This window comes from Pongo abelii, chromosome 4, assembly GCF_028885655.2.
Source record: "Pongo abelii isolate AG06213 chromosome 4, NHGRI_mPonAbe1-v2.0_pri, whole genome shotgun sequence".
Classification (NCBI taxonomy): domain Eukaryota; kingdom Metazoa; phylum Chordata; class Mammalia; order Primates; family Hominidae; genus Pongo; species Pongo abelii.
The window spans coordinates 110606900-110621506 of record NC_071989.2 but is presented as its reverse complement, the minus strand read 5'-3'; the positions used below and the strand labels follow the sequence as shown (position 1 = coordinate 110621506).

At 36.8% G+C, this 14607-nt stretch overlaps 2 long non-coding RNA genes across 3 annotated transcripts in view; one reads left to right on the top strand and one right to left on the bottom strand.

The window, feature by feature from the left end:
- Positions 1 to 1214: 1214 nt before the first annotated feature.
- The window catches only part of LOC129059481 (uncharacterized), a 53859-nt gene continuing 40466 nt past the window's right edge, over positions 1215 to 14607 (bottom strand). For both annotated transcript variants that reach the window (XR_010140007.1, XR_010140006.1), the window contains 2 exons: positions 5400 to 5635; positions 1215 to 1342 (listed from right to left, as the gene is read on the bottom strand). This is a non-coding gene — a long non-coding RNA (uncharacterized LOC129059481). The remainder of the gene's footprint in view (positions 1343 to 5399; positions 5636 to 14607) is intronic.
- On the top strand, positions 5418 to 14215 carry LOC129059482 (uncharacterized). Its single transcript, XR_008525410.2, has 3 exons — positions 5418 to 5800; positions 10505 to 10590; positions 13845 to 14215. It is a non-coding gene; the product is annotated as an uncharacterized LOC129059482 (long non-coding RNA).

Below are 14607 nucleotides of genomic sequence, written 5' to 3'. Positions count from 1 at the left end.
AAATGCATTCCACCTTGATGGATTTAAGAGACAGGGTCTTGCTTTGTCACCCAGGCAGGAGTGCAGTGGTGTGACAAAGCCACTGCACCTGGAACTCCTGGGATCAAAGGATCCTCCTGCCTCAGCCATTTGAGTAGCTGGCACTGGAACTACTGGTGTGCCACCATGCCTGGCTGATTTTTTAAGCCTTTGTAGAGAAAGGTGCTCACCATCTTGCCCAGGCTAGTTTCAAACTCCTGGGCTCAAGCGATCCTCTGGCCTCAGCTTCTCAAAGTGCCGGGATTACAAATGTGAGCCACAATGCGTTTAAAAATGTGATAAAATGTGTGTCTTAGATGAAATATTTGATATATTTTTTCAGTGAGCTACATAGCACAGAGATCCCCAAGAAGTTTCATCATTTTCCATTAAAAGTATGACTGCTACAAAGTTCCTATTTGCTATTATTTGAATGTGTTCCCTCCAAAATTCACGTGTTGGAAACTTAATCTTCAATGCAACATACAGTGTTGAGAGGTAGAACCTTCTGGAACGTGTTTAGGTCTTGAGGGTAAACTCCTCATGAATAAATTAATGCCATTAGGAAAAGGGCTTATGGGAGTGGGTTTGCTCTCATCTAATTTTCTGCCACGTGAGGATAGAACTTCTCCTTTCTTGCCCTTCTGCCTTTTCTGCCTGTGAGGATGCAGCAAGAAAGCCCATGCAAGATGCTGACACCTTGATCTTAGACTTCCTAGCCTTCAGAACTATGAGAGACAAATTTTAGTTCTTCATAAATTACCTCATTGGTGCTATTCTGTTATAGCCACACAAATGAACTAAGACACTATTTCAGGTAGGAAAGGCTAAGCTGCTAAAATGCAGCGTTTAGCTAAGCTTTTATATGACATAGTGCTTGCAATGACTAAATGTATGTTCATTTCCACTTTACGTTGCATTTAGCAGTTTCCTTTATTCTAGTACTTTGGATACTAAAAGTAAAAATACTAGTTCTGTTAAGGCCACGTCTTTTGAAAATGGACCTATTATTTTGTACCTCCCAGTGTTAAAATGACAGTGCAATCATCTATAGCATGCATTAGATACCTAAAGGGCACCAAAGTAATTAAATGTACATTATTTAACTGGAGTTTCCAGATCTTTGGGTTGAGAGTCACTTCATAGCCAGGATGGATAGGACTGGAATGGAAATAATTAAAAAAAAAAAAAGGCTGTATCTTGATTGTCTTTATCTGCATTTCACCTTTATCGTTTCAGGAGCAATTCGTTCAGCGCATAGCACAAGTCCTTGTGTTTTCACTATTTTCTGCCAACAATTTCCCTCTTTTCCTGGGAGAAACACCTAAAGTTAATAAAAAGAAAACTTATTTTCTCCTAGCTGTGTTTTTTTCAGATTTTTCAATATTCAATTAAGAAAGAGCAAAAGTTGGAGACCACCTTAGAAGAACACTGTTAGAACACTCTGAATTATTTTGCCTTCACTTAATGGTATTTCTCCACTTGCATTGTGAAATGAAGCCTTACCTTGCTCAGCTAGGCTGTGAAACAATGATAATGCTTCTGAGTTCCAGGAATAAAAAAGACGATTCTCAGTTCTCAAAGCTCTGCATTGTGGAAGGCTCCCCTATGCTCAGGAATATATTTCTGAAAAGCCTTCTTAGCAGGAAGTACAGCTTAAGGCCGTATATTTTCTGTCTACGGTTGTGAGTAGCATGATTTGAGATGTTTGTCTTGTAAGTAAGGACCTCCCAGGCTCAGAAAAAATGCAGCTTTGTTTCCTAGCCCAGCTGGGAGGAAGGAGAATCATAGAATGTTTAAGCTAGTGAGAGCTGTAGAATTAATCTAATCCCAAATCTTTAATTTTACAGATTTAAGTAACCGTATCAGAACTGGTGCTGTAGATCAGTGTTTCCAATTTTGAGGTAAATTCTCATTTATTGGTTAATTTCTTTAAGTTTTTGGACACACAGAGCTAAATTTGTACCTCTAAATTAAGGCCACTACCAAGAATGAAATCAAGGTATCAGATATATACTGAGGCAGGTTTGGCTTATTTACTTTGCACTTTCCAGAGGAAAATGTCTACTGCAGGAATTTCACTAGCTGAGAGTTGTACACAACAGAGTCAAAAGCACTTATGTTGTCTAGGACTGATATACAAATGACTTCTGTGAAAAAATGATTTTTTTCTCTACCTCAGAATTTATTTGGACTTGAGGCTAAAAAAAGTTATTTTGCTTGTGGTGCTTTATGGTTTCAAATGCAAATATCCTTCTTCTCACTAAAAAGTAAAATATATTTTCAAAGACCTGGGCTTTTGTGTCTCAGTTCATGTCCTAAACAAAAGGGATGTGAACAGCTGAGGTCCTTCTCGGGTTAATGTGTCGGCGAGCCCTTGTACTTCCTGTTTCTATAGCAGAAATTTCTAGGATTTGTCTCTCATATTGTAACAGTGTAATATAAACAAATTAGAAATTGTAGATTGAACATCTTTTTGAGATAACTAGAGCACATTTGCTAAACTTGTTCCCTTCTGCAATAAACGTGACCATAATATTCATATATGAGTCACATTCCCAAGATGCATTCAGCTTATGGACTGCCCTACAGCCAATAGAGGCTGAAAGTATGGCACTTCCAAATTCCTAGTAAGCAGTTGTAACTGCTCTTCTTTCTCTCCTACTCAAGAAAGCACAACAGATATTAAGTGCATGAGAATGTGTGTGTGGTGGGGGGGAATTGGCTCTATTATAATTTATTTTAAGAAATCATTCTCAACATGATTTAAAATATCAATGCTCCTTTTAAAAAGCTAACACAGTTATATTACTCAAAAATCAGAGCGGTATAAAACATATACATTGAGAAGTTTCCTTTCCAATTCCATTCTCATTAACTCTTTTCCTTTCTTGCCCCTTTTAGTAAGCATTTGTCTTCAGTTTCTTACTTGTATTTCTTTAAGTACAAACGTATACAAATGTATATTCTTACTTTTCCCTTTTTCACAAATGAAAGCTAATATATTCATTGTTGTGATTCTTAAGTTCAACACTCTATTCTAGAATGCTTTCTATATCATACATTGATGTATCAATGCAGCAATATTTTACTGTAACATAGTTTATACTATAAGCTATTTAATCAGTCCAATATTCATGGGCAAGAGATAATTCTAATCTTTTGCTATTATAATCAGTGATGCAATAAATAACCTTGTATATATTTTATTTTGTATGTGAGTGATATAAATATTTTCGTATAAAAAAGAGGAAGTGATTCAAATGCCATGGGTTTTTGAGTCCAGGAAGTTCAAAATCTGAAAAAAAAAAAAAATTCTGATAGCTCAAGCCCTTTTGGGGTTCAAGATAGGATAAACTCCCAGAAGTGGGATTGCTGGTTCAAAGGGCATATAAATTTGTAAATTTTTTTATATTGCAAAATTTGCTTCTTTAAGGTTTTAACAGTAACATAAGATTTCAAAGTTTTCAAACATTTGCATTTTCGCCAATCTGTTGTGTGAAAAACAGTATCTCGGTATATATTTCATTTGCATTTCTCTTGTTATATGTGAGGTTTTATATCTTTTTGTATATTGCTTTAAGAACTAGCTATATTTTCTTTCTTGTGAACTGTCTATTAATAATCTATGCCTATTTTTATTAATTGTTATTCATATTTTTATTGAGTTTATGGATTCTGGTACATATTGGGAGATTAGCTCTTTGTGATATGAAGAACAAATGTTCTTTTCTAGTGTGTTTGTTCAGTCAAGTTTCCTGTGGTGTGACTTATCCACATTTAATGTAAAGGTTCTTCTTTTCAGGGTTTTCAGCTCTTTCTAATTTCTCCACCTTTTCTCTGGACCCCATGATTGCCAACCCCCTGCATTAGCAACCTTCCCTCTCCATCTTAAATCTCTTTGTATTGAGAGTTTTTAAGTTACCCTTAGTGCATACACATATTTACAGATCTCTCATCTTCTAAAATACCTCCCCTTTATCCTACATTGCCCATACTTCTATAGAATTTCCTTTATAGCCAAGATTCTTAAAAGAAGAGGTTTTTCTCCATGTCTCCAGTTTTTCTTTCCACAGCTCTTAGCTTGGGGCAAGTTCCATCAGCAAATAGCCCCCTAGTTATCAAATGATTGTGTACTTCCCCTCTTCATCCTACTTAATCAGTCCTGTAGAATTAGACACTTCAACCACTCTTTCTTGAAACTATTTCCTCCTTTGGCAGTTTTCATGCTACTCTTCCTTCAGTATTCTTTAATTATTCTACTCCATCTTCTTCTCTGTTGTCCTTATGATGTATGTTCAAGCATCTGACCACTACCTATAAGTCAAGGACTCTTAAATCTCTGTCCACAACCCAACCCCCTGGTTTCTAAGATCCAAATATACATATCCAAATAACCTTGTGATGAACATGCCACAGACACCTCTCGCATGCTCAAAATTCGGTCTCCAAAGTTTATGTCTCCTGTATAAATAAATAGCATGATCATCCAACTAGTTACTCAAGCCAGAGGCACAAGAGTAACCCGAGGAATTCTCCTTTATTGTAGTCATCATTTAGGCATTTCCTATTATCTTTTTGTCATCATTTTACCTCCTAAACATTCCCACTGTCACTAGCACAACAAATATTTTTACCAGATTTATTGTAATAGTCTCCTAACTAGTCTACTGCCTCTAATATCACTTCCCTTCAACTCTGTCTTCAAAGCATTGTTAAAATGATTATTATTCTAAGTATAACTGTGTTATTACCCTGCCTACATTTTCTTTGTGCTTCCAAATAGATTTTAGAATAAAATTCCTACTTTTGGGGTTAGCCTGTGAGGCTCTTCGTACTCTGGCCTTACCTATGTCTTCAGCCTCATTCTGAAGTGGTCAGGTAACAGAGGTGGGTTTAGATCATGGATTTTGGAATTGGCCAGACCTCACTTGAATTATTAACTTTCTCACCTTCGGCAAGTTACTTAGCCTGTCTAAAATAGTTCTTTCATCCATAAAATCAAAATAAAAATAATAAGTCTCTCTCAGGGTTGTGGTGAGAAAAAATAAAGTAATTCTTACAAAGTGATGACCACAATCCTGTCTCAATTACATGGTAAATCCTCAATAACCACATACGTGGATGGTATTAATGGCAATCCTGAGCCATAGCCTATCACGCTCTGCTTGAACTAATAATGCTGGTCCAGCCCTCCTAAATGTCTGGAAGGTATGTGCGATTGGCTCATGCCTTCATTCTCCTGCCTGGAGCACAATTCTCTCTCCTCTGCCTCTCTCTAACCACTCAATTCTGTTTCTAGGGTAACTTCGATCAAGTTACCTAACACCTTTGCATTATGACCTATTAATTTGTAAAACAGGGTCCAAATTGTTACCCACCTCATAAGGTTATGGTGAGGATTAAACAAGAAAACAAATGCAGAACACCAGCAATTAGCAATCCCTTCATATTTCTCCTTCTTTGTCTTCTTCATCTTAATGTTTTAATTATTATTAACACGTTGTTACTGTTAGTGGTTTTCAAAATGTTGTCCAAATTTCCATTGTCTCCTTCACTGGAAAGTTGTTCCTGGCAAGGACTCTGCTGACAGTGATTCTACCTTCAAGGAATATGTCTGGTGGAGAAAACAGATAAGAGAGCTAATCATTCCTGTAAGATGTGAAAAGTTCTAGGTTAGAGATAGGCCATGGAGGGCACAGGAAGCTTTCCTAGGCTAGCAATTTGTCTGGCACATAGTAGGTGTTCAATAAATGTTTGTGGAAGGAACGTCGATTAACAGGTGATTATTACCATAAAATGCATGCTAAAATAATGTAACATACGTACAATTATGTGCTGTGATTTTAAAATCTACTTAATTTTCATGATATTAAGATGTGTTAGTGTTGGTTTTTTTACTTTGCTTCATACTAATGTTTTGGGGGCTATGTTAAAGGAAGTTTAAGTTATTTTTTCTCCCTTTGTAGAATTAAAATTAACCCATTATCATCAGAACCTTGGGTTTGTGATAAACGCTGACAAGTTAAGCAACCAGGCATTTTCTTTTTCTGTGAGTCACTGAAGTATTTCTTTAGTACTGGAATTAGTTTCAAAAATCATAAATTATGTAATTTGTTGAAGCAAGACATTTTATATCTTGAATAAATGGCATTTCTTCTCCCCCTCCCTATCATTCACTTTTCATGTTACTAGATCAAGGAGACAAAAGGCACTCTACAGTAAAAGCTTTCAGAATGTCTCGTAAACAGGGTCTTGTGAAAACCAATAAGCTAGAACTAAAAGGAGACATAGATATAATTGCTATAAAGCTGTTTGAATTTCTCTTTAAATCCTAGGGTTTATTTTCATGTCTATAACATAATATAGACAGAGCAATATGGTCTTCTGACCATTGCTTATTGTTATCTCACATTTCCCAACGCTGAGAAGCATAATCTCTGTGTTGATAATTTATCTTTGAAATGTAAATCATTAAATATTTTTGGGGTAAAAGTCATACAGTTTAGAGTAACAGGAAAGTCACATCAGCATTCCACCTTTATAATGCATAACTGGGGTTTATTATTATTCCATTGACCTATGGAGATATTTTAGAGAATTAATGTACTGTACTGCGTGTGTTATATGCTAGATTTCACATATATAAATATCCTGAAAAGTTACTCATTTAGTTAGCTGGATCATTTAACAGACTTAGCAAAAAAAGATAATCCTTTTTTGCAAGTATTTGTTCATATTGGCTAAATATTTGTTTAAATATTTGTTAAATATGTATGCAATTTGAAAATTCTGGTATCTGAAAAGATGATTAAAGCAATCATATTTTTGTAACAAGTTATTAATATTTTATATCTTCTTACTATATCTTCAGTTTCTGGTATACATAAAATGATTCTTATCTTTCTTAATCTTTAAGATTATATTAAATAGCTTACCCAGAATAAAAAAAAATATGATGTCTGGCAGTAGCTCATATTTAATCCTTAATTGCAGTTCAGAAACAAATTTGATCCTTGGGTTAACATTCAAATGTGGTGGATTCCTTTCAAATGGTAGTGTATTCCTTTCTAAGGAATAACATGAAGAATCATACAGTCTCTCCAAGTTGAGGATACCAATATTCCAAGGACAATAGAGTCCCCTTTTTATGGTTTTTAAAAATAACCTTAAGAAATTGTTTTCATACTGTTTGGGAATCTTCAAAATTAAAAATAAAATGGAATTATGATTTTCCCCTCTACTTCTAAATAATAAAAAAGAAAGAATACAAATTATCTCATTACTTCTCAGTTGTAAAATACTGAAGTTAGAGAACTAAAATGTATATAACATTCTAAAATGGGGTGTCATAAGGAGGACAGAAGTATAGTATTTAAGCAATATAGTTCCAGGTTTGTGTGTGTGTGTTTTCAAATCTACCAGGTCCAATTCAAGATGTCACCTCTCCTCAATATTGTCAAGGGGAAAAAAGGGCCCTAGATTTTAAACAAAGAAAAGGATCTTATTATGAGTGGCTATCGCCTGAATGTTGGTATCCTTCCAACATTCATATGTTAGAATTTAATCCTCTCTTAATGTTATAGAGAGGAGAGGCATTTGGGAGATGATGAGGTCATGAGGGCTCCACTCTTATGAATGGAATTAATGCCCTCATACAGGGGCTTGAGGGAGCTTACTTGCCCCTCCTGCTCCTTCTGCTCCTTCTGCCCCTTCTGCCATGTGAGGACACAATGTTGGCCTCTTTTGCCATGTGGAAACACAGCAACAAGGCACCATCTATGAAGCAGAGTGTGAGCCTTCACTAGACACAGAATTTGTTGTTGCTTTGATCTTGGACTTTCCAGCCTCCAGAGCTGTGAAAAACAAATTTCTACCACTTATAAGTTACCCAGTGTAAGGTATTTTGTTACAGCAGCCAGATTAGACTAAGAGAAGTGTCAAGCTTGAGTCAAATCTTTAATAATCTCAGTTTGTGATATAATCATGCTACGTTGGAGGTTTTAATAATTATTATCATCTTACTAACTAGCAGCCCAGAAACTGCCTTTAATTGAATGTTACTGGCAGTTTTAGCTTTTTTTCTCACATGAGTACACTATAATATACAGCACAGGTGAGGGCAATTAACTCCTTGGTGGCAGGAACATGTCTTTTTTTTCTTTTGAAAGTTTGCAAACCATAGCAGGGCCAGTTGTTGGGGAATGTACTGTGTATAGTAAAATGTTCAGCAGCATCAGTAACCTTTACCAACAAGGTATCAGAAGTACTAAGCCAGTTGTGATAATTAAAAGTGTCTCCAAACATTGCCAAATGCCCCACTAGGAGCAAAATTACCCTTGCTCAAGAATCACTGCTCTATTTGGTTGATTTGATGATGATTTATATTTGAGTGATTCTTTTGCCAAATATGTAGGTGACATCTTCTTCGGCCTGCATTTCTTTAGCCGTATGTGTAAGATAATTCTGGTTTTATACATCTTCGCCATGCTGTTACAAAGTCTCAATAAAGGTATAAATAAATCTAGACTGCTAGTAAAAATGTGCTATGCCATATTGTGCAGAGCCAAGGAGATACCTTTACCTGTTTCTACAAGAGTCAGAACTATTAAGCAAATCACTTATTCCACAGTGACCGATACCTAGACAATGACTCATAAATTACAACGACCTTTGTTGTTAAACTTTTATTGTTAATAAATTTTAGAACTGTACATTCCTTTCACTTCTGAAATCTGGAGTATCACCAAAAGTATGCTTAGCAATCCTTTGGAACAGAAATGATCTCTCTCTGTCATGTGTCCTTCGTCCTATTTAAGAATACTTAAGTGTTCCAAACAGCTGACTCGGTAATGAAGTTAAGTTGCCTTTCCTTCACCTAATGACAAATGGAAAATGGTGGAAATTCCATTAAAAAACCAACAAATGGAGTTTTCTTCTAGAGCCACAGTCATTTTCTTAAACATTCACTGGATTTAAGAGTGAAGAGTTCAGCTTTCTAGGGAAATTTTCTAATTTCTTAGGGTACTTTTTATGGCTTTAGAACTGTTGTCGGTAACCCTAGCTCAAGAGCAGTTTCCAGATTTTCGACTTGGCTGAGCTTGTTGTGTAATTGTGGATTAATGCATATTTGCTGGTGAATGAATAAATGATTAAATATTCTTCTTTTTCTAAGACATTTGATTTAAAACTAAATAAATTTCCTAACAATTTAATAGCAGATGTGCTATTTTTATCCCTTATCTCCGTGTCAGAGCATTTAATTGAGGGTAAGTGCCAGAGGCAGAGTAAAAAAAAATCATATGTATAAGCTTTCTTCTGCCCCATTTCCTTTTGCTCCCATTTACTTCATAATAACATACATCCATCACTGTTGGGGTTGACTCTTGGCTAGTTTCTCAGTACAGGCTAATGTGAACTTGCTACAAACACTTACTGAGTGATGATAACAACTTAATTTTTCTAAACGAATAATAAAAGTGTAAAACAAGTCCACTCTCATTCACACTTAATATAAGAAAGCAGTGGGACTGTGCTTCTCAAGAGAAAATAGCATTTCCTATGGAAAGGAAGCACACATATAGTTTTTCTTTTTGAAGAGATATTTTATGGAAGCAAACTAATGTGTTCTTTAATTGGCAATGTTATCTAAGTTATTTTCTTAAATGTATTAATACTCTCACATCTCATTCTTTGAGGTAAGTTAAATGCTAAAATTTACGTTTACATATGTGAGTGTGTGTGTGTGTGTGTGTATGTGTGTGTACTTTAGAGTCTCTCTCTCTTTCCAAATTCCTAGTTTTCTTCTTTAAGCCTCTGCCATCTACAAAACTAAACAGCATGTAACACAAGGTCTGCCACATGATAAGAGTTCTGTAGATATTAATAGCTTCTAATTTTACTTCTACCCTTTCACCGTTATTGTGCCTACTCCATGGTTTAGTGTTTTCTGTAGAGAGAATACTAAAAATGAATCCAAGGCATTTTCTTGAGGGTTGGCTCTGTTTATGCCAGCAGGGAAAAAGCAGTTTTAGAAACTTCTATTTTGCCCTGGTTTAACATCTTCTCCTGTCATTATCTCAACCCTCATTACTTCGAGTGGAATACAGAAATAAGAAAGCAAAAGCAACTTTCCTTTTAACAAAATCTACCTTTATCTCATTACATTCAACATTAAAATAGAAATGCCAATAATTTAAAAAATTAAAATAGGCAGAAAACTAAGTGTGCTTTTATTAGGGCATTGTATCCTTTAGTCCCATTTATTTGCAGTCAAGCCATTGCTCAGGTACGACTGCCTGCATTAGCTGACTTGAGGTAACACACTATAATGTTTACTTAGAGAGAGGTGGCTCATGTATTTTGGGCTTGTAGATACTGTGGGAGTTAAAAACAAAGACCATTTCCTTTACTACATTTACCTTAATGTCTGAAAAGAAGAACAATGAATTTTCATGCATAGCTTTCCATTCTTCTTCTTTTCTAGACATTGGAAGTCCTTTCTACCTTTTTTCTCCTGCCAAGCTCACAAGACAAGACAAGGTCAAGGCCACAACCCGAGTGATTTGACTGGTAAATACTATTCAATTTTAGGTTTAGAGAGTTTATTACTTATGTAGACAGCAAAAGGAAGAATAATTGAAGGTGCTATCTACTGGGTCCTTTTCCATAGGCCAAAAAGGACAACACTGAAATCAAAGGAGTCTAGGGACTGCAATGATAATGCAACAATGTCCATTGCTGGGCAGATGATTCTAGACTACAGGTGGGCAGTTTTATAGTTTGCCTGTATACCCGGAGGGGGGAGGGATGAAAATCCTTCTATATCATTAAAACCCCAAAGGCAATGAGAGAAACTATCAGTTTCCTGGAGGAAACAGAAAGGAGATTGGGAGATTTCCTCAAAGCAGCACCTCACCAGTCGCCCATCCTCCCATGTTCTGGGAGGATCTCATTGCCTCCTGCCAAGACTTGTATAGGTTGTGGTTCAAGCCTTTGTCTGTGTGGTTTGTGTGGATATGTGCAAAGTTACCAGGGCACCATGAAGGAGCCATTCCACTACATTTTCTAATTCTTCTTTTGCTCCAAACCCTTTTCTACTATCTATTAGGGAGCTGTATTCATGTCCTTTCCTTTCCTCTTACAAAAAAAAATTTGAACAATATTCTCAGTTGTAACATGGGCACTGGGTATAAATTTTCACAACTGGATGAAAAAAATGGTACGATCTTTCATTTTTCAAAACCATATCTTATGTAAACCCCCCATTCTTCAGGGCTAGCTAGAAATTAATTCATTGAAATGAATGTGACTCCTTTGCCTTCAGCGCGTGCTAAAATGAGAGGATTTGAAGCAGATCAGAAGAGGACAGAAGATATTCTCCACTTTTGCTCCCCACCATCGGTCAATGAGGAGACCTTCACTAACCAAGCCTCCATGGGTGCTCGGCTCTTTGCCTCCTCTGCTTGTGCATGCGATTTGTGATTGAGATTGTCAGTCTCAGCCTAGTTTTCAGCTTTTGCAGGGGTGGCAGTAGTTGGAGGGGATGAGGAAGATTCTAAATCATTTTTCAGGTCCTGGCAGCTACCCTGGGTGCAATATCTGCTATTTCCCTAAACCCAGCAAAACCTTTTTCCTATACCTTCCTTTTTTGCAACTTCCTTCCCTTCTCCTCTCCTCATGAGTATATAATCAATATAGTCTCTCTTGAATGAGGTTTTAGGATCACCATATTCTGCTTTTTATGAATAGTTGTGAAAGAACTACAGGCTAAGATCAATAAGTATTTTTCTTACTACCTACCCTGTTAGACATGTTATCAGGGGTGTCCAATCTTCCCCGGCTTCCCTGGGCTACGTTAGAAGAATAATTATCTTGGGCCACATATCAAATACACTAGCACTAACGATAGCTGATGAGCTAAAAAAAAAAAAAAAAAGCAAAAGAACTCATACTGTTTTAAGAAAGCTTATGAATTTGTGTTGGGCCGCGGGTGAAACAAGCTTGCATTAAATCATCAACACATCACGTGGCACAGGAGTGACATACTTACAGAGAATTGACCTCATTCCAGACGTTTATCCAGCAGTTGCTAAATAGATGAACATTTCTAGGGCTCGAAGCTTATTATTATGAGTCATTTTTAGAGGTATGACATGACTCATGGAAATGTTATTCAATCTATTGTTTTTATCTCCAGATTTTTCTATTTTTTTCTAATTGCTTAGGAAGAAAATGTTGATTATGACATCTTAAAGCAAGACCTCACTCTAATTTATTGCAATTTGCTGATAACTATGTTAGTTCAGTGGCTGTGTATTACTGTAATCAGTGCTTATATTCATGCTTAGGGTATATTCATGCTTAGGGTGAGGTTAATATAATTATGAGCTAACATCTGGGATTGGGAAGATGGAGAACCTTATAAGGACAGTCTTAGTAGATGCGTGTGCAGATGCAGTCAAGACTCTCAAATTAAAATATGGAATCCATTTTGACTTGTAGGGTGGTGGTCAAATACTGAGAATGAGGAGATAAAAACCTAAGCCAAGGGCAATACGCTTGTGGATGTGGAGAGATTCCGGACACAGTTTTGCCACATGCCAGTTTTTGCCTTTCCATATCTTGTTCAGCATTCACTGAAGGCTGCAGACAGCTTCAAACCACTTAGTTCTTGGGCCAATATTGGCTCAGCCTGAATGTGTGCATGTATGTGTGTTTGTGTGTTTATACACACACATACACACAGATATTTGAATATTTCTGCTTCCCACAAGTGAGGTTTAGAATTTATCTTGCTACTATAAGTTGGGGGTGCCTGCCATGAGCTCTTTAGTGTCCACCTGATCACCATATGCAGCTCTCTTCTCAACCCACACAGTGATATGCTCAGCCTATTGGATGTTCTGTTTCCTCGTAGATACCCCCCTGGAATAGAGCCCTAACACCAGCTTATTTATTTGAAGCCTAAATGTCTTGATTATCTTAAAGCTCTGGCTTCTTGCACCTATGGTTACTGGCCCAGATCTTCCTCTTTAACCAGAATTGTCACCCACAGCCTAGAAACTCCTGTCCTTCATGCCATTTGTTCTAGTGTTAATTCTGGTCTTGCTAGACCCTAATACTTTGGCAGTCATAGTTTAGAGCACTGGTCACTCTTTGAGCCATGAGCCATAGTCCTCCCTGTAATTCCCTCCCTGACCCCATTTCCCTAGCATACATCATGGCTAAGCCCACACACACCATGTTCCCGAGATTCACTGGGCTGGCTACCATTCCACCTATTCAATTTGTCCTGGATATGCATATAACTTCTCTTCAGAATTTTTCAACCTTCCTTTCCAACAAATCTAAATTCAGAAACTACACTGAGAGGAACAACCTGTTCTAATTTTTGTAGAAGTAAAAGATTTTGATTTTTTAAAAAAAACTTACTTGTGATTCATGAAACATCCTACCATAAACATTTTTTTCTTTAGTGATTATTTCCAGGGAAGATTTCAAAATATGGTCCCTGCTGAGAAAATTCATTGTTTCCTCTCCATGGAGAAAGGTGAAGAAAGTTCAAGACAAGGACAAGGCTCACTGATTCTAGTTGCCTCCCACACTGATCTTTGACACCAACAATCTAAAGAACTAAAAATCATCTCTGAAATGCAGCCACAGATTTAAACTACCCTCAAATGACCCCAGCGCTTGCAGTGAATGCTAAGATATAGAAACATCAATCAGGGGTTTTCGATGCACAGGTTTTGTTTTAGGGCCATTCGTATTCTCACTTGCATATGTGTTTAGTTAGACTCAGTTAACTGTTTAATCTTCAACAGGTTTGGCTGATACAGATGTTTCCTTTGCACTGGCAGAGTCGCTGACAGTTAACGATGCATCTCAGCTCATGAATCTCTCCTGCCGCTCACCCTGACAAGTTGGAGAGGAAAAGAATGCCTGCAGATGGTGTTTCAAGTGTGTACAATACAGTGGGTTCCAAACACATGGGGACTGTGTTGAGGTTGCCAAACTCACTGTGCTCTCACATGTAGCATGATGCATTTGATAAAAGAGATCAATTTATTAGCAGTGTTTTATGATTACAGGGAAAAATATTGGCTTGTTGGCTAAGGAGAAAAATTTAAACTGAGCCCCTGTGGAAAAGTGAGAAAAAAACTTCCTAATTTTAAAGGAGTTGCTTGTTTCAGATCCTCTTTTTTGGCACTTTATTTCTTCAGTACTGGAGGTCTCCCTGATGTGCTGTTTTAGGTCACAAGCTACCATGATTGTGGACAATAACACTAAAGCCCTTGTCATTGCCAAGCATCCCTGTTCCTTAAATTCTCTGCAAAACTGTTCATTCGTCATAGTTATTGTCCCCTCACCACTGGCAAAGGGACACAAGTTAATCTCCATGTTGAGTGAAGGGCTCAATATTGGAACATGGATTTGTATAACACGGAACACAAATTTCTATCAAAGACGTATTTTGAGAAAGAACTATTATAATATTTGAGGATGGCTGGAGTGGACAGAAATTTCAGTTTTTGAGAAAATTGGGTATTCCTGGTTGCTCCAAAAGACAGAGTTTCTCAGAGATAT